Source organism: Zeus faber (genome assembly GCF_960531495.2).
Source record: "Zeus faber genome assembly, chromosome: 18".
Lineage (NCBI taxonomy): Eukaryota > Metazoa > Chordata > Actinopteri > Zeiformes > Zeidae > Zeus > Zeus faber.
The window spans coordinates 27242767-27258196 of NC_137210.1; positions in this window are offsets into that span (position 1 = coordinate 27242767).

The following is a 15430-nucleotide window of genomic DNA, read 5'->3' on the forward strand; positions in this document are numbered from 1 at the left end:
AAGGGCAAAACTTGGCTGCAGGTCACTCATCGAAGATGTGTTTGGAAAACTGTCAAAAGAAATGACATTTACCATGAAATAAATCAAACACAAGGAGTTCAGGACCCAGCCAAGAGTGAAACCCAGATCAACGGTGTGCCCAAAGTTCTGCATGGAGCCAGAACCGTGACGCACAACGTTAAATCATTTTTAAATATCTAAAAAACAACAACCAGGATGGTCTCTTGGCGTTTGAGCGCAACTGGTGATGATAACTCAGGGAACTCATTGAGGAAACATGTGATTTTGGAGTTTGGAGGAGGAACTCTACAGCACAATTTGTTATCACACTCAACTTCACAGTTCACAAGCTCACAGTTCAAACCTTTTAAAATTGGCAACAGTGCAGGTGCAGGTGAAAATTCAGAAAGTTGTTATTCTGCAGGTACAGTATTCAGGTTTGAGCAAAGTCTCAATATGAGACGTGTAGAATGAAAGGCTTTAGGAAGCCACCACAGACGGATAGCCAAAAGGTCGACGTAATAGGCAGCAGGGATTCTTTTTTAAGCTGCTCTTCAACTCTCTCTCACACACACACACACACACACATGCACACACACACGCACACACACACACACACACACACGCCCTATCCTAGGCAGGATCCCACGGAGGCCATTTCTCACTTTAAAAACGTCTGTTGGCCCCCCTGCCGGGCAGGCGACTGTGGCAGGGTGTTGGTCTGTCGGGTTCGGGGGCCTGGCTCCGGGCCTATGGTCTGTGCCTGGTGCCTTCAGCCCGGGTTCTGCACGTGTGGGTGTGTCTTATGTGTGCACGTGGTTGTGGCGTCGTACGTGTGCGCCTCAGGGGTGCAGGGTCATTCCGCGCTCTCTGGCACTGGTTTGTGCGCCTCAGGGTTGTGCGTGGGTGTTGCTCTATGGGTGTTGCTCTGCGGGCTTCTCTGTGGTGTTCTTCTGGGGCTGCGGTGCATTGTGCTTGGAGTGTTCTTGCGGTCGTGGGGTATCTGTGAGGCCTTTTCCGCTGCTTGGGAGGCACTACAAGATAACTCTGACCTCATAGACCAGAAGTAATTGAGACCGATCCCTTGCAGTCATGGGTGGACACTTCACGCACACACATACATAGACACGCTGCCAGCATCTGCTTCGAGCACACCCCTCAACATCCTCCTGATTACGTCCTTCTCCTTTCCTCTCCTTTACTGCTGTAACTATCACAGGAAGCGGCCACATGCCATAATTGCGGTTTCAATGTTCTTTGACTTATAGGTATACACATATTATGAGAAACTCACTTTTTTAGTGCTTGTATGCATACATTTGGGTCTCCTGCTAACTGTGAAATAAGACCCAGTTAACCCAGTCAGTTTTGTTGTAGGCTGCCCAGCTCAGAAGACACGTGATTAAACAAGCCATTCAGATTTGCCCCTCCCTCCTACGTCAAGTGGGGTCTCATTAGAATTTGAACCGTGCACCATCTGAGTAACTCCACCCACAGCTGGAGATATGGCTCGCACTCGCCGAACCTTTTAAAAGAAACATGAATCAATACCAACTGTCCGTGACAAAACTGCAGCCGGAGCAAATATTTAAAAAATAATTGTGCCGTGTGTTTCTTTTGCCTTTTAGCATCAGCTAACGCTAATAGCTGAGGTTATACATTTATACCTAACCCGGTATATTAGATGTAAGTTTCTATAAAGTTACTGGCGTTGATTGCTGCAGGATCCACAATAACGTCTACGGTATGAGTTTGTTAGTTGAACGTCTGCAAGATGAACTCCATCTTATCGACTCTCATGGGAGGTGATGTCCCCATAGAGATTCTTGCTGCTGATTTCATAGAGATTCACAAGAAGTTTACTGACTTGCCGTGAATCATGTTTTCACAGGGGGTAAAAGCTCACCGTAACCATGGTAGCTACAGACACAGATAAACAGATTGATAAGCAGAGTTGTATAGAGTCATGTTAGAATGGCTAGAATGAATAAGCTATGTTTTGGGGGCCTCAGAGACCTGTGTTAACAGAGAATAATATGTGACCTTTAATTGATGATGCTTTGTCAAATACATGTTTTCTATGCTTATGCTTTGTCAAGTATATGTTGAAGTGCTGATGATGATTGGTTGCTTATAGATCAAACATGTATAACAAAAAAGCTGTGCTCTTGTCACCCAAAGTAAAGAGTTATTGCAGCATTTCTTTGTGGTAAATAAAGAGTGGCTTTGCAGGTTGAGAAGTTGAACTCCACTTGCGGATTAATTTCGGTCTGGGACGCAATGGCATTAAGTACCCTGTGTTGTATGACCAGTATGCTGACAGAACAGTTTAAGAAGCAAACAAACAAAAAAACAAATAAATAAATAATAAGCCACGTGGACTGATTTCGGGGACAGTATATTTCATGCACATTCATTCATTAAAGTTGAAAGAGATTAATGTGGTTGTCCCTGGACGTTCTGCTGATTTCCCTGGTGGATCCTCACCCGCGACAACGTGGCCAGAGGAGACGTGTTTTTGGAGTGGGGAAAATCTCAACATCCAGCCCAAAACATCATGGTGAAGTTTTTAACAACTTCCCCCGGGACGACGGTGGAAAACTGCCCCTGTAAAAACAACAAAAATACACATACCAACATAAACAGTGGAAACTAACGATGAGCCCAGTTTCTTTCCACAGAGACACTGGAGACAATCTGCACCAGTTTACTGTGACAATGTGCACAATCTAGTCTCTACAGTTAAGTTATATCCAGAGGTGAAGTGCAGGGTATACGCAGGTATACAGAGAATACCTTCTTCTTTTTCAGTCGACATTGCCTATACACACTTCTAAATCCCCTTTGATGTGCATCATTCAGTAGTGTCCTGGAGTAGCCAAATCAGGAGAGACGGTCTGAGCAAGTTTCTTGAAAAACACCCACTCAAGAGATGATCTTCACATAAAGGGTGGCTAATTATGTAGGTGTCTGTGGTGTGGGGATGGTGTGGTTTGAGCAGCCACACCTGTCCCAATTACCACTCCTGGTAATTGGTGCCCAGGATCAGTGTGGCTGTACACCTGTTGCTCGTTGATTGGTCTAATGAGATGCAGGTAAAACCCCCATCCCCACACTCACACAGGAGAGGAGCCCTTGTCATAACATGCTGTCCATCTGCTCCTGAGCTTGTTCCATCTTGACCACTCTCTACAACTTTCAACTTTCTTCCAGCCACAGTTTGGTGTCAGGTATGTGGTGTGGGAATGGTGTGGTTTGAGCAGTCACAACTGTCCTGGGTCTAGGCAATTGGGGCCCAGGATCAGAGTGGTTGCATACCTGTTCTCTAACTTTTACTGTGATCAGTAAAATCTTAAAATCGGTTCTGAACAGAACAATGGAGAGAAGCCAGGATTTGGTTGATGTGATGTCATCTATTGGAACCGGTAACAAGCCGAGCTGCTGCATTCTGAACTAGTTGGAGGTGGGAGAGTGACTTTTGGTTGATGCCAGAAAGGAGGGCGTTACAGGAGTCTAGTAGCGAAAAAATTAGGGTGTTGGTTACTTTTTCCACTTTCCGCTGTGTGGCAGTCTTGGTTTGAGTCATAATGATCCTTACTCCCTGAACTCAAGCAGCAGAAGTTAAGAGACAGTTTTCCAATACTACCGGCCCCATTTTTGGGTGAACTAAAAATGCAACAGTAGTCTTACATGTCATTGTTTATAATGCAGGGCATTTATGCTTTGCTGGAGTATCCCCACAACTCCAGGCAACAAACACCACTGATGATATTACATCATTTATCAGACACTTTTGTCCAGAGCGACTAACAATAAATTCCTTTGTCACATGTCAGTCACAGCTGAACATTCTCTAAAGATAAGCAGCACTACTAGAGTTAGAGATTTTTAAGTTACTGTAGACAGTCAATAGGAAAGAGGTCCTCGTGAGGTAGACAGGTCCAGGTGTACTCTGAAGAGATGGGTCTTCAGTCTGCGACAAGAGACTCAGCCCTTATGCCACATCATCATATCATTGGGGCTAAAGGTGCAGTTTCACTTAAAAAGAAGTAGACGTGTCCAGAACAAGATAATAACAATTTGACGCAGTGATCTGGGTTCTTGCAGTCTTCTGACTCAAGCCCATGAGGCGAACTTTGTCTTTCTTCTCGATCCCACTCTGAGGGCTCCCCTTGATGCGATTGGTCCAAATGCCGTTGTGTCAGTTTGATTTCACTATTTTTTATTTTATTCTTTTCATCTTTTTTATGCATCTTCAAAGCGAAGCCATTCCCAACTCCTCTCGCTGTCGAGTTTGTGCTTCTTTCGCCGCAGAGTTCTTATTGAGTATCCTGCTGGCAGTGTTCTGGGACATGTTCTCCGGTGGTTCAAATGTCTTCACGCCTTTTTAAGTGTACCACCTTCTTAAAGGGATGAGAAGAGTCGCGACTGGGATGATCGACTTCTGAGTCCAGGTACTTGTCACTTGTCGCTGCCTGGTCCTCTGTTGATCCCTGACGTGCAGACGTGAGTGCATGTCGAGACCGTTCCGTATTCTGTTGTTCCCCACTGCCGCTGCTCTCTTTATTCCTAAGTATGTATCTTCACCCTCCCCCTTCACCGCGTTCAAGTATGGGCGTGGCGTGTCTGCTTCGTCTTTGGCCGCTGCTGGACGCCATTTCCCATTGCCAGGATCCTGCACTCTGAGATAGTCACCCTTATGCAGTGCAGCCACGTCTCTCCCTCTTCTGCCATATAGGGCCTTCTGTCTTTGGTTTTGCGTCTGTATTGCTTTGCAAACCTCTTTGGTTGTCTTGTGTATCCTTGGCAAGAGATGCCTCTCCAAACATGGTACAGTATGAATGACTTCAAACGTCTGCCCATTAGCAGCTGAGCAGGTGAACCACAATCTCCTCTGTGTTTGTTACGATACAGAAGAAACCCCATGTATGGGTCTGAGCCATCAACGTCTGTTTTTGTTAAGTATTCTTTTGACTATTTGTACACACTCTCTACAAGTCCTTTCGACTGAGCATGTCTTGGGGACACGGTTGTATGCTTAGGGTTCCATTCTTGGCTGAATCACTTGTTCTCCCATGGGTACTAGGGTCTGTTGTCTGATGATTCCATGTCTGGCTAATGTAGACTTTTTGAATCCAATCACAGCGGCTGCCTTTGCGTGTAATAGCTGTGCCAGCCCCCAGTATCGAGAGTAGTAATCTGGCACAATGAGAAAGTCATGTCTGTGCCATTAGAACAGGTCAGCCCCTAGAGTCTGCCATGGTCTTTGCAGTATTTCATGTGGAATGAGTGTTTCTTTCTGTTGTGTGTTTTTGTGTGTTTGACATGCATTACATCTTGATACCACTCCTTCTATGTCCTTTGACATCCCTAGCCAGCATAACTCTGAATTTGCATTTTTTGATGCTAAAACCAGCATGAATTGCCTTCAGCATGTCTCTCCTCAGTGTTTGTGGTACTATTATCTTGTCACTTTTGATCATGATCCCCTTTATTTCGCACAACTCTTGTCTATAGTTCCAGGACTCCCTGACTTTCTCCTGACCTTTCTCACTTCAGACCAGCCCTGTTTCACCATTTCACCAGTTTAGACAAGGCAAGTTAATTTATATAGAACATTTCAACAACAAGGCAATTCAAAGTGCTTTACATAAAACATCAAAAACATGAAGAAAAAGTGCAAAAGAAACACATTATAAAAGGTCATTATTTGAGAGTTCAAATTTAAACCCACTTGATAAAATAATATCAAAATTAAGATGGGAATAGAATACCTAGGATGCATAAAATCAAGTAATAAAAGTTACAGTGCAGAGCAAGAAATGAATCAAAAGCCGCAAATTTTGTTTAGTAAAATAGTGTTGATTGTGTGGAGTCCCTCTGTGTTTCTTTGGGTATTGTCTACATCTTGTTTTCACTCACCGGTAGTTGACTCAATATCCTCTGTCACTCAATCGTCTGAATCGTCATCTCTGACTTTCAGGTGCGCCCTGGAAAGGGTGTGTATGACATTCAGCTGGCGGGCTTGCGGCTTCAGAAGAAGTCTCTGTATCCACGGAGAGGCACCTCCAACCGGTTTCTTGAACAAGGACACCAGTGTCTTGTGATCTGTTTCAACCTCTATCGTTCTGTCTTATATGAACGGGTGGAATTTGTGACATCTGTCGGAGAATTCTCACCGCATGGTCGGTGAGGTAAACCTGTTTCGCTACAGGTAACAAAGTATTAAAGATATTTATTCTGCAGAAAGATACAGACGCACTTTAAAACAGTGATGCCGTCCACTCTGCCCTTGCTTCTGCCGAAGATGGCTTTATACCGTGAGGGTTGTGTGTCATCGGTTAGGTCTCATTCACAAGATTATGCCCCCCATTCACATATCACCTGGTGTTCCCCTCATACAATGATTTAACAGTCAAACTCCTGTCACAGATACAATGTTACTCTGTGGCAAACAGACCACAATACTGTCAAGCCCCTTGGGGTTATCCTTATCTCTACACAAGGTTAAGTAAAGGAGGCATGTGGTCTGGTCTTAACAATACAGTATTGCATTATCTTAAAGAACACTGTCTCCTCAATGTGAGCTCTGAGTCATTAAAAACCCAAGACAATGTGTTTTAAAAGCCTCGTGAGATACAAAAAAGGCTATTGTCTTATATGCGACCGCATTTGTCAACCTTTCCTTGCCGTAGCGCTCCTCCTCCTGCACATTCTGGGTAGCAGCGTGTACCATGGATGCTCCTTGCCTGTAAAGCTGAGCATCTGTTGCCGTGTGCATTCCGTAGCATGACACATGCCAACACATTTTTATAATTGAAGGCATTTTCTAATGCCAGTCTCTTATTTTGGCATCCAGTAAATGTTCATACTCAGAGTTCCTGGACAGAATCCTGACATCTGTTAAAAATTGGTCGAACGTCTCATCTGGCCTTTGTGTGCTGTTGTTGAAAACGTCTCTCTCAGCAGGTGTTTTTCCTCAGGGTGCAGTACTCCTCAAGTTTGCTGATAACCGGTTATCTCCTCCGGTTTCTCGGCCTTCTCGCTCGCACACACATGCAGTCTGAAATGCTGAATCCATCGTCTCCAGTTTTGCGATACCATCAAGTTGGAAGGGACCAAAGTTTAACTTCTGACACCCTGTTGTATCCAGACTATTAGCTAGTCAGTGACTGGCAGGACACACAATTGCTTATTCAGCCATTCAGTCATGTGACCAATAAAGATTCTTCTTCTTCTAAATTTCTGGTCTTGGTGGCTTTAGTCTTTCTTTTTTCGAGTTAACCTTTGGGTTATGAGTTCAGGCCCAAGCCCCGGTAACGGGTGAACGCTCCATCGCGACCGCTGCCGTGGGTCAATGTGGGCTCGACCAGGGGGCTCCACGTGGTCCTTTCCTCCGGTTCTGACATCAGGAACCAAACGTCAGTAAACAGATGGCTGCGACGATATAAAAAACTATTTGGAAATTTTACCGGACGTGACGGCCCTATGACTAATAAACCAAAATTTGGGAAAATTGGAAAACTCCTCAATTGCTACGACCAGTTTCCTTTAACACACTATACAGCAGTGTCATTTTCAGGTGGGCAGATGGGAGTAGTGTGGTGTCTCCCTGCCGGATTACTGCAATATCCAGGCACACACACACACACACACACACACACACACACACACACACCTCTGCCATTTGAGGCGCCATGCATGAATCACTTGCTGATTGAATCTCGTCAATGAATTTGTTGAAACCTGGGTCTTGCCGCGTCGGCTTTAATGAGCTCAGAAGGGGGTCCAGGTGGGGGTCCGGGTGGGGGCTTTAAGCTCGGATGCAAAGAGACAAAGAGGAAAACGGACGGACGACCGGATGGATGGAGTCATACACTGAGCTCATGGTGATTACATGGTCAGTTAAGCATTATTGTCGTCTAATTCACAATTGATAAATTGCTTGTAAAAAATTCTTTAGACATTCGCGGTGAAGCTCCAAGCTTTATTCAGCCAGAGCCTCCGATAAACATTTGATTATCTCAAGTTTATTAATACTTGTACCTGTCAGCACTGAATGATAACCAGTGTCTCTTGGGATGTATTGTTACTTCATTTTACGTCTACTGATCTGCTTTGTTGCTAGGATTCTCTGTTGTGATTCAATAGTTGTTATTGTTATTATTGTTATTATGGTATTAATATGAAGGGAGGGACCCCTATTGTTTTTGTTAATGAGAAATTTACATCAATAGTCTATGGCATACTGACATACCCTCAGACATGATGAATAAAATTTGGATTCGGGGCAGTTCCAACATGTTCTCCAAATTTGATCCAAATATGTGCATTTTTGGAGGAGAAGTAAGTAAAAACGTTTCTCATTGCCGCAGCGGTCATGTGATACAATAGCACTGCAGACCTCTGATTGGTCACAGACAAGGGTGTCATGGCGTCACCGGTCACGTGTAATCACTTGTCAATCAACTGCTTGACATTAAATCTGCCATTTGTAAATACCTCAGATATTTAATCTGCTTACTAGACCATTCAATTGGACTTTAACTAAAGGAATATAAGACACCAACTCTGACAGACTGTTTATACCCAGAAGCACAGCAGCCCAGAGACAACCAGCGTTAAACACAAGGTAGTTGTTGCTTTTGGAACACTGATGATGCAGTTTACAGTCTTCCTAAATTGTAGTTAGTTGTAACAGACACAATATAAAATTACACAGTGACAGGTATTACTTTATTACTATTAACTTTGTTATGTTTCAAAATAATTAGGTTAAAGTATTACCAGAAGACAATTAGATTAAACAAAGCACAGCATATTAGGCATCATAAACATATACGCTTCCGAGGACGGCCGACACTCAATAACATCACCTTCAGAATTTATAGACATTCCAGAGATATCAATGGATACAATCTTCCTGAATTGTAGTTATTTGTAACAATAACCATAAGCAATAACACAATATTAACCAAAAAAACACCCACAAAAAATGGGGAGAATGACCACCAACATCAGATTTTTTTAAAAATATCACCTACGTGTGTATTGTATTCCCTTAAAAACTATTTATTTGGTTGTATGTCATCTACAGCATTGCAAATTGGCTTTGCACATCATTACCTCACACACATCACACCCACGAGGCTGGACCCTGTGGATTGCTGCCTGCAGCTATATATATACATATACATATATATATATATATATATATATATATATATAAATCCTTCATATTATTATTAATATAATAATAGTAATAATAATAATAATAATAATATTTTTTATAATTATGATGTTTGTTATTATGATGTTTATTACGCACTGTCCCGGTTGAATAACATAAATTAATACAATTATTTATAATAAATCCTTCAATAAACAATAAACCTTACATTAATACTGCAAGCCTCTGTTCAAACCCATAATTACTACAAGTTAGAGTCATGTAAAATCGACTTTGTATTGTAAAATGCCTTTGTTTTGTGCCACCTTTGTAGAGACAAAAAGACCAAAAAAAAAGACAAAAAGACGGCTGGCGATAACTTCAAATGAGGTTTTCGAACCAACGCAGGAGCAATCTGGAAATCTCACACTCGAGTCTCCATGGAGGAAAGGCGCTCCGAGTCCATTGAGACGTTAGTGGAGCGAATGCTCTCAGTTAACCCCAGGGGGCAGCACACAGAGAAAAGATGAAGAGAGGAGGAGGAGGAGACCTCAATGAGATGATTGGCAGGCGACAAGGAAACCGGGCGAAAGTGCTGGCTCCCTGTACCCCCCCCCAAACCCCCCACTCGGCCCCGCCCTGCCCCACTCTGCCCCGCCCTCCCCCCACTCGGCCCCGCCCTCCCTCGGTCCGGGACATTGGGACGTGACCGGCGGCGGATTGGTCCAATCCCCCGGGCTTCCATTTTTCTTTTCCCATTATAAATTGAATCAGCTGGGTGCGACATCACATCACGTCTCATTAATCTGTCACTGCTCTCCTCCGTCCTCCGTCCTCCGCCCACCCTCCATCCCCCTTCCGTCCTGAGCGCCCGACAGGAAGTGACAACAAGTTCCGCATGGAGGTTCTGTTCTCTCTCTCCATCCCCTTTTGAGTCTCTCTCTCTCTCTCTCTCTCTCTCTCTCTCTCTCTCTCTCTGCTGCAGGTGTGGCAGGTTTTTAAGGTCCACCGTGACACAACGTCTGTCCCTGGGATGTGGCTGTTTGGGGAGCCTTTGTTTGGGAACCCACTGCCAGACTCCGGCCTCCTTTCGTCCTCCAGCCTGTGCTCCGGCTTGCTCAAGGCTGGGTGCGTCAGGCTGGCTCCTCTGCTGAAGGTGTCTGCGGAGCAGCCCATGGGGACAACTGGCATCAGGTCCTCCAGACTGCTGCACAGGTTGGTTGATGAAGTCCGTGCTTCACTGCAAGCGGCCTATAGGGCTTTTGTCGACAGCCGTGCTCTGGCTGACCAATGGGACGGTGAGGGCGAGGTTGCGTGCCCTTCGCTGACTGTCTCTCCGGCTGTGCAGTGGCAGGAGGAGCGGGACAGCCTCCTGACCTTTGCCACTCGCAAGCTGGGGGGTTTTGAGGCAGTAGGCAAGAAAGCCGCCGACTACACCTGCGTCAAGGTGGCACACCTACGCTCTCTGGCAGAGGTGCGGCCGTCAGGGTGGACCCAGTTCTTCGGCCCCGGTCCCCTGCTGGCATTCTCTGTACAAGCCCCCCGTCGACAAGCGGGTGGGCAACCTCCAGTGGAGGATCGTGCATGGGGCGGTGGCCACAAACAGGTATCTGGCACACCTGGACCCCAGCACGGGGGCGGGATGCGTCTTCTGCTCTGAGAGGGAGTCGCTGCAGAACCTGTTTGTTCTGTGTCCTCAGCTGCGGGGCTGTTCGGGCTCCTGGAGCGGTGGCTTCGGGGTCTGGGGGAGAGCTTCTCCATTAAGCTCTTTGTTTTCGGTCCTGTCTACACTGTGTCAAACAAATCTGTCCATGTCCTGGTGAACACTGTTTCGGGGGTGGCCAAGCTGGCCATTTCGAAAAGCAGAAGGAATGCTGTGCTACTGACAGGGGTCAGTAGACCCGGCCCAGATGACGGTTGGTCTGCTCTCAGCCCGCCTCAGGGTGGAGTTTGAGTTTTACAAACTGACCGGCAAATTGGACACTTTCAGGAGTGTATGGGGTGTTGGGGAGGTGCTGTGCTCGGTTCAGTATGATTCCCTCATTGTTAACCTGTCATTCTTCCTGTGGTAGCTGTGCTCTCCCTCTCCCTCTCCCCCTCTCTCTCTCTCTCTCTCTCTCTCTCTCTCTCTCTCGTCAGACCTGTTCCTCCACCTTGTTGGGGTCGGTGTCCATGTTGGGTGCAACCTGCATGGGCCTGCAGCAGCCGGCGCAGACGTACTTGAGGAAGCAGAGGTAGGCGCTGCCCGACACGATTACCGTGATAATGATGATGATGGTGGCTCCGAAGGCCGGCGAAACTGCGTCCTTCAGCACAGACTTGAGGCCCCCCATGCCTGTCCCCCCGGGGCCGGGACCCGCTGAGGGGCCCTGGTTGCCGGGCGGCTCACTGGTGGCTTGGCCTAGAGGAGGAAGAGGAGGAGGAAGAGGAAGGGGAGGAATAGGAATAGAGGGAAAAAAGATTGGCTGGTGAAAGTTGCTGTTGCCATTTGAGGCTTTGATGTGCAGACACCAAAGGTTTTGGAAAGAACATCCCTGATAAAATCAAACATGTTTGATTGAATCGTGACCTGGATGATTAGGATTGTTAAGAGACATTGTTGAGTCTTTCACTCACACACACATCAATGACAGCTACGATTCTACAGAACTGTACCACCCTGGACTACCCTAAGTACCCCAGGCCTACACTGGACGACCCTAAGTACCCCAGGCCTACACTGGACGACCCTAAGTACCCCAGGCCTACCCTGGACTACCCTGCACCACCCTGAACTACCCTGTACTACCCTGGACTACCCTGTACCACCTCCGACTACCCTGACTACCCTGGCTTCCCTGGACCACCTTGGACTACCACCATGACCACAGTGACCATAGTTAGCTGGCATCTGGAGCAGAAGAACAGAACCAAGGAGCTGAGGAAGGGATGACTAATGGAGGAGAAAGAGAGATGATATGGTTTTAATGGTTCAGATGTTTTTTTCTGTTTTTCACCTCGCTCATCCATCACTGACACCACACACACACACACACACACACACACACACACACACACACTGTAAACAAGCAAACACACAGACACACAGTGCTCCCCTCTCTTAATTATATAAAGTTGGTTTTGTCATGAATCATACACTTCACGTATAGGCCTCGAAAACAACACTTTTCCTACCAACCAGATTTTGCAAAACCACTGAAAACACTGATTATTGTTGTTATTATTATTGTTATTTGAAACACATAAAGATAATAATAATAATAATAATGTAACTATTAAATAATATTATTATTGTATAACAATAAATATATATATTAATTATACTATTAACAATACTATTAATAATAATAATAATAATAATAATATAACATTACAACATTATTATACATTTATTTAACATAATTATTATTATGGATGAGTATTTTAGTAATGTTATAGCACATTAAGAGGAGGAGTTAAGCAGAGCAGATGTAGAGTTATGCAGAAGAAGAGTTAGGCAGGTGAACAGTAAAGCAGAGGATGAGTTAAGAAGAGGAGGACTACCCTGACCACCCTGACTACTCTGGACTACCTTGTACTACCCTGTACCACCCTGGACTACCCTGACTACCCTGGACTACCCTGTACCACCCTGGACTACCCTGGACTACCCTGACTACCCTGGACTACCCTAGACTACCCTGCACTACCCTGGACTACCCTGGACTACCGTGGAGTACCCTGTACCACCTGGACTACCCTTGACTACCCTGAATACCCTGGACTACCCTACACTACCCTGGACTACCCTGAATACCCTGGACTACCCTGGACTACCCTGTACCACCTGGACTACCCTTGACTACCCTGAATACCCTGGACTACCCTGGACTACCCTGTACCACCTGGCCTACCCTTGACTACCCTGAATACCCTGGACTACCCTACGCTACCCTGTACCACCTGGACTACCCTGACTCCCCTGGACTACCCTTGCCTACTCTGACTTCACTGGACTACCCTGGACTACCCTCACTAACTAACTAGCCAATAGCCAACCAAATTAGTTTTTAAAATCATGTAATGTGGCCCTGGCCATAGTCAAATTGTCATCTGTGGAGGTCAGGTTCTGACAAGTTGCTAAGGCGTTCAGTTGTATGGGGACACCGCTTCATCTTTTCATATATTTTTTGGGCAATTTTGCTTTTTAATACAGAGAGACAGGGGAAATATTTAGGTAAACAGAAAGAGAGAGCACCTTCTTAAAGTTACGGTTTATAACATTCTCGCCTCCAAGACACCATGACCACAACGGTAGTTAGCTGGCATCTGGAGCAGAAGAACAGAAGCAAGGAGATGAAGGAGGGATGACTAATGGAGGAGAAAGAGAGATGATATGGTTTTAATGGTTTAGATGTTTTTTTCATTTTTTCACCTCGCCGCTGAAAGGATTTTATAGAAATGTCCCTCTTTTGGGATGAAAGACAGAGTGTTCATTTGAGTCTTGAGGTGTTCCTCCATAAATCCAGGGCCTGGCGTCATTAAAAAACTGCCTTGGAGGAGCTTTAATGTCCAGCTGGATAAAAAACACTCATCCATCACCGACGCACACGCACACCCACACGCACACACACACACACACACAGACACACAGTGCTCCCCTCTCTTAATTATATAAAGTTGGTTTTGTCATGAATCATACACTTCACGTATAGGCCTCGAAAACAACACTTTTCCTACCAACCAGATTTTGCAAAACCACTGAAAACACTGATTATTGTTGTTATTATTATTGTTATTTGAAACACATAAAGATAATAATAATAATAATAATGTAACTATTAAATAATATTATTCCTATATAACAATAAAATACATATATATTAATTATACTATTAACAATACTATTATTAATAATAATAATAATAATAATAATAATAATATAACATTACAACATTATTATACATTTATTTAACATTATTATTATGGATGAGTATTTTATATGTGCCACCCTGGACTACCCTGCACTACCTTGGACTACACTGTACCACCCTGTGTACAAAGAGTACAAATTACTGACTGTTGGTCTATTACTGTGGTAGCATGCGCGATAGATGCAAATTGGTCCTCGGGCTTCGCTATATGCTGCCCACTGATTCTGGCTGCCCCAGAAAATAAAACTATCTTCTATCCATCTATCCATTAATTCATCATCTCTATCCATCATTCATTTCTATCCACCCATTTCTCTATCCATCCCTCAATCCATCCATTTATCCATCCATCTCACCATCTATCCTCTGTCCTTTCATTCATCATCTCTCTAGCCATCATCCATCTCCATCCACCCATTTATCCATCCATCCATCCATCCATCCATCCATCCATTGTGGTGGTTAATAAGTAACCACACATAAAAATAACCTTACATGTTATAACACATGAAATAAACCTATTACATGTTATACTTAACCACCAATACTCAAGATATATGTATCAAAAAAACGTTGTATGCCAAAAAGAAAAAAATTATGCGATAAAGCCCAAAACTAAGAAATAATAAAATAATAAAAATATCTCGTCTTCTAGAAAAACAGAAAAAAATACACTATACAACCAGAAGAGGGAGCCAAAGTCTTCTATAAAAAAGAGGGAAAGTTTAGAGGACACTTCAAGGTCACGTACAACAGAAGGAAGAGGAAGTATGGTCAAATATGGGAAAATATGACGTGGGTGTTCCAGTAACACCCTTTTCCAAGAAAGTGGAGGGTGCACAACAACAAGGACTGTGATTGGCTGTCTGGAAAATCACTCCAGAACGTGTGATGACAGGACTACGAGCTGCGATTGGCTCAAACCCACAAAGAATGTGATTGGTTATTCAACTATCCAGAAAAACAAAAAAGCCCCGGCAACAGGATTTTGAGTGGCTTGCGACGCTGAAAGGGGTGGAACATGTAACAGAAGAAGAGTGTTCCTCGGACATAAAAAGAGGAACAAAGACTCGGTTGGATGGTCGGTTCCACGGAGCCTGCTCAAGGTTTATTGATGTATTTGTCCCTTTAATATACAATAGATTTTTTCGCATGAGATTTTGTTTGGTTCCATAATTTTTCTTCCAAGTTTTTTGAAGCCAGAATAAGATAGAAACCATATCACCATTCCTCACACTAGACAATGAAATCCAATGATTTGTTCCCAGTCGTAGAACATGAGAACAACAGAATGCTAGGTCCATGGAAAAGAGAGTGAGGGGATGGAAGAGTGAGAGAAAGACAATCC